Consider the following 6000-nt stretch of genomic DNA (forward strand, 5'->3'; position numbering starts at 1 on the left):
CTGTGCCTGACCCCAGGAGCGGGGGCAGGGATGCGCTCCTTTAAAACCTAACTGCAGAGCGATAGACATAGTACAGTGAGCCCCGTGTCTCTTTGGGAAAAAGTCTCCCAACTCACCAGGACCTTGCTCAAGCCTTGGAGAAGGTGGGGAAGGACGTCAGGCCAATGGGGCCTCCTGGGAGCACCAGTTAGTAGAAAGCCGCACCCCCAGCTGCCCTCGTGCAGACACACCACAGCGCAGGAGGCACCTACCTCCCCAAGGAGAGCAAAGGGCTGCGGCTGCAGGGCCTCGGGGTAACTCTGGGGCGGGTAAGAGGCGCCTCAGGAATCCTCTTTCCACCCTGCCTACCATGACATCAGGGTGACCCTGAAGGGATCACCGGGGAACCTGCTGCCCTGCAAGGTCCCCCAGCCTGGATGCGACCTGCCCACACATCCCTGGTTCCCTTAAGAGGAGGGGATGGATGGGGCTGCCCAGGATGGCTGGCACAGGTGGCCTGGCCTGGCCTGCTCTGTATTACCCTACGGCGCCTCCTGAAAAACTCCCTGAGGCGTTGGGTTTGCCGGCTGAGCCACACTCTACAGCCTGTGAAAAAGCCGCGTCCCTGGGGTTGCTGGGAGCCAAAGTCCCGGGACTTGGGCAAGCAGCAAGAGAACATCTTCCAGTAGCAGATGTCTCCAGCCAAGTGAGCCTGAGGTGGGGCTGCACTGGAATGTGGGGGCCCGGGTGCAGGGGTTCCATGTTCTGTTGGCCTCTGTTGTGAATGAAGTGACCTCACTGCCTGGGACCCCTTCCCTGACCCACTCCTGGAGGAACCTTCAAGAGCAGCGCTCGGGGCTGCCGATGCCCCCCCTCCCTGCAGGCAATGGCCTGTGTGCACACAGTGACAGAACCGCACCCCTCTCCAACGACTGTGTGCAGCCAGGGCCCCAGCCTGGAAACACACCTGGGTTCAGACACAACTTTCCATTCTTCCCTGGTTTTCACCCCGGAGAAGCCATTGAGCCCGTCGGGGATGGTCTGCCTCTTGCCTGTAGGACAGGGATTATCCTAGCAGGTCCCTGTGGCATCATATCTATGACATTGGAGGCGGGTGTCACACATGCAGGAAATACCTCCAACCACATGTTCCTCCTTGGTGTGTACGTGTCTCCAGGCCCACAAGGTCCTGTGTGCACACACGTGGGCACCGATACTCTCATTCTGGAGGCCCAGAAGATGACAGTCCTACCGGGGCAGGGATGAGCAATAGCTTCCCACGATCCTAGGCTCCTGAATCCAAGGCAAACCCTACAGAAGGTGTCAGGGTCTTGGCATAGAAGGTGTGAGGCCGTCCTTATCCTGAAACCCTGCCTGTCGTGTGTTACGGGCCATTCCCTCATTTCCACTGGGTGAGCTGTGGACGACGGTGCACCCGGTGGGTTGCCCTGACCTGGGCTCTTCCTCATACTGGAACCTGCTGGAATGCCTCCCATCTGGGCTGTCAATGCCCACCCCCAACCTGTCACATCTCCCTGCCTGTAGCCAGTTCCATCCACGCAACCTTTTCCCAGCCCCCTCAGGAATGGAGGGGCAGCCTTGGCCCCCAACAGAGGACACAGAGCTGGCTTCATGCCCCCTTCAGCCTCCTTCCCAGGCTGTGATCCTGGCGAGGCAGTGGCCCTGCTGGGGTCTTCACCTCCTCCCCTCAGTGGCCCCCTGGAGCCCCAGCTGCTGCATTTGTCAAAGCCCCACAGTTGGTCACAGTGTCACCTGCAGAGCTCAGGACCCAGGGAAGCACCAGGCTTTTTTTTTAGGGAGCAATTGCTCTTTTCATTCCTGATGTTGTTCTGGATTTTGTCCACCTTCCCCCCCCTGGAGCATGAGCTCCAAGAGGGAGGATCTGGCCTGCTTATCAGCTCTGGCACTATCTCTGTGCTCAGGGCTCAGCAGCTGAAGGAGCAGGTGGGAAGACCCTGCCATGGGCCAGCTCAGTAGTTGGAGCCTTATTGATTTCAGGCATTTTTTTCTTTTTTTTTATAAATTTATTTTTTATTGCTGTTCAATTTGCAAACATATAGAATAACGCGCAGTGCTCATCCCGTCAATTGCCCACCTCAGTGCCCGTCACCCAGTCACCCCCCACCCACCTCCCCTTCCACCACCCCTAGCTCGTTTTCCAGAGTGAGGAGTCTCTGATGTTCTGTCTCTGTTTCTGATATTTCCCACTCATTTTCTCTCCTTTCCCCTTTATTTCCCTTTTACTATTTTTTATATTCCCCGAATGAATGAGACCATATAATGTTTGTCCTTCTCAGATTGACTTACTTCACTCAGCATCATGCCCTCCAGTTCCATTTTAAAGTTAATATTGCATTATAATCACTTTCCCCACGTGGTTACCTTGTTTTCCGAGGGAACATGGCTTTCACTTGAAGGCTCTGCCTTAACTTAGAAAATTAGAGATGGAAATGAGGTCCCAGGCGCACACTCTGGCTGCTGCCTGAGAATGCCCTCCATATACCTTACATTCATTCTGTGCATGGCAAAGACACTGTACTTAGATTCTATCACTACCTTTCACAAGATACTGGTCTCAGCAGCTCCAACTTTAGTGCATTTTCCAATAACCTTGAGTACTGACTGCTTTTGATGTGATTCAAAATGGGGAAATGTTCATGCATATAGGTTCAGCCAACCATTGAAAATAAGCCCAAGCTGATGTTTCTACAGGAGGTTGTCTCTGACAAGACATTTTCAAGTTTGCAGAAATAGGTAACTGGCACAGTCATCTCATTGTTAGGCCAGTCATCTTAGGCACCATTTCTCATTGTTCTATGGTGAAGAAATTATTTTCTTTAAAGATTGTATTTATTTATTCCTGCAGGAGGTGGGGGTGCAGGGAGCAGAGGAAGAGGGACAAGCAGGATCAGGACCCCAAGATCATGACCTGAGTTGAAACTAGAACCAGACACTCAACTACTCACACTGTCTGAGCCACCCAGGTGCCCCTAAGGTGAAGGAATTCTTAAGATGTTTTTAGATTCAGGGTAAGATTTTTCCATTAGTATTCAAATTTCATTGTCACCAAATGCTAGAAGGTTCCAGGCACTTGGTAGCTGTTACTAAAAAGACATTGGTATTTGTGGAAATTAAACAGTAAAACTTAAATCAAAGACCTAATAAGTTTATAATAGAAACAAAAAATATTTACTGTATTTGTTGTGAAAGGGAAGGAGTAGAGGCTCTGGAGTCAGACTCCATGATCTTGAGGTTACAGCTATTTATTTACTCATTCAATATTTATTAAGTACCTACTATTGCCAAGTAGTTATCAGTGTGCAGACTTCCATATGTTTTATAATATTTTATGCTAAAGTGCATTCTTAAATTTTCAAATTCCTTTTTTTAAAGATTTTTATTTAGGGCAGTCCCCCTGGTGGCTCAGTGGTTTAGTGCAGTCTTCGGCCCAGGGCATGACCCTGGAGACCCAAGATCCAGTCCCACATTGGGCTCCTTGCTTGGAGCCTGCTTCTCCCTCTGCCTGTGTCTCTGCCTATCTCTGTCTCTCATAAATAAATCAATAAAGTCTTAAAAACAATAAAAATAAAATAAATTAATAATGTTTTACAAAGCATAGCAAAATTGGACCACATACATGCTTCAGAAAACTTTATATATCTGGCAGCCCTGGGTGGCTCACCAGTTTAGCGCCGCCTTCTGCCTGGGATGTGGTCCTGGAGACCCGGGATGGAGTCCCACATTGGGCTCCCTGCATGGAGCCTGCTTCTCCCTCGGCCTGTGTCTCTGCCTCTCTCTGTCATAAATAAATAAAATCTTTTTTTTTTTTTTAAGAAGGCTTTGTATAACTTCAAAGAAAGAAAAGGTTTTCTGTTTTGTGCAGTTTTTTATTTTTTTAATGATTTCTTGCCCACTATACTGAAACACCAGCAAGACAAAGGGAATATTTTAGGCTGCTATCTTTTGATCTGGGGAGCTGCAGGTTTTGTGCGCCGGGTCTCTGGGTAGAATTCTTGCACACGTAATTCTAGAGATGGATCTGTGCGTATCCTCATACAAGTAACCTGGGTGGTTGCTTAGTCTTTGGACAGAATTCTTCCCTTGCTTTTGAACTCTGACTTTGATAATCCGTGTGCTCTGTACTGTGGCTACTTGATCTTCTCCAAAGCACCTTTTGGAGGAGAAGGTGCTTCTACATTCTAGGGCCTCAGAAGTTACAGGCTTTTCTATACAGCAACAAGGATTCAACTCCCTGACCTCAGGAAGGTTGTTAACTTCGTCCTCAGATTATTACTGGTATTGATCTTGAATACAAACTTGATATACTGAGGTACAGGGCAGTGAGAACAGGGATCCCAGGAAGTCCAGGATCAGGGGCACCTGGGGGGCTCAGTGGTTGAGTGTCTGCCTTCGGCTCAGGTTGTGATCCCGGGGTCCTGGGATCGAGTCTTGCATTAGGCTCCTGACAGGGAGCCTGCCTCTCCCTCTGCCTGTGTCTCTGCCTCTCTCTCTGTGTTTCTCATGAATAAAAAAATTTATTTTATTTTATTTTTAAAATTTTATTTATTTATTCATGAGAGACACGGTGCGGGGGGTGGGGGGGAAGAGGCAGAGACACAGGCAGAGGGAGAAGCAGGCTCCATGCAGGGAGCCTGACATGGGACTCGATCCCGGGTCTCCAGGACCACACCCAGGACTGAAGGTGGCGCTAAGCCACTGAGCTACCCGGGCTGCCCAATAAATAAATTTAAAAAAAAGAACTCTCATTAAATTGGTGAATAACCCAATGTCTTTCACTCTTAAACTAGGGGAGATAACTGTGTATACTGACAGGTAGCTCTTTCTCAAGGTATAATTAGAAACCCAGTGATCTTTTCAAAAGTCTTGGTTTATTTGCTCCTGTGAAATAAAGCCAGAAGTGAAACCAACATAATGCCATGCAGAATCTTTTTTGATGTGACATATTTAAATTCAACACTTTAGGGCAGCCCCGGTGGCTCAGTGGTTTAGCGCCACCTTCAGCCCAGGGCCTGATCCTGGAGACCCGGGATTGGAGCTTGTGTCTCTGCCTCTGTGTGTGTGTGTGTGTGTCCCTCATTAATAAATAAATAAAATATTTAACAACAACAACAAAACTTCAACACTTTACTGAATGTTTTAACTTCTCAGAAATCAGTTATAGATACCCCAAACATTAAAAACAAACAAACAAACAAAAAGCAAATCAAAAAGTACAACCCACATCATGCTTCTAAATGGAAATTACAATTTTGACCATGATACATATCATCATATCATATATCACATATATAAAAAGCATCAAATCCCTTTGAAAGGGAACTATACCTGCGGCTTATTCTAGAGATGAAGTCTTGGTCACATCTTAGGGCTTTCTTTTTGTTGTTGTTGTTTGTTTATTTTATTTATTTATTCATGAGAGACACAAAGAGAGGCAGAGACAGGCAGAGAGAGACACAGGCCTGCGGGGAGCCCAATGCACTTGATCCCAGGACCCCAGGATCACGCCCTGAGACAAAGGAAGATGTTCAACCACTGAGTCACCCAGGGTTTCCTAGCCTACATGTTTATCAACTTCCAGTCTACTTGGGCCCTAGCCAGCCACTTTCGCAGGCTGGAAGATATTCAGCTAAGATGTGTGTTTCTCTGGGACAGCTTCCTGAGCCCCTCCAGTGTGGATCAAGTGTTCGTTCTGTGTGCTGCCCTCACATGGGTGCTGTCCCTCTGGCCTGGCACTTGTTCCACTTTACCATATCTGCCCATGTGTTGCTCTTTCTGCCCACTAGAGTCCTCCACGGCAGGGATGGTACCCGGCCGTATCAGTGCTTGTCAAATGCACAGGATTGGTTTCCTTCTTGGTGCTGTCCTTTAACTGGGTGTGCATTCCAAACCTCCACTTGTGACTGTCACACTTTGCTTTGGATGTTTAGGGTCCCTGTGAACTACTCCTAATTTAAAAAAAAGAAATCTATTTATTTACAT

The sequence above is a fragment of the Canis lupus genome, chromosome 16 (genome assembly GCF_003254725.2).
Source record: "Canis lupus dingo isolate Sandy chromosome 16, ASM325472v2, whole genome shotgun sequence".
Lineage (NCBI taxonomy): Eukaryota > Metazoa > Chordata > Mammalia > Carnivora > Canidae > Canis > Canis lupus.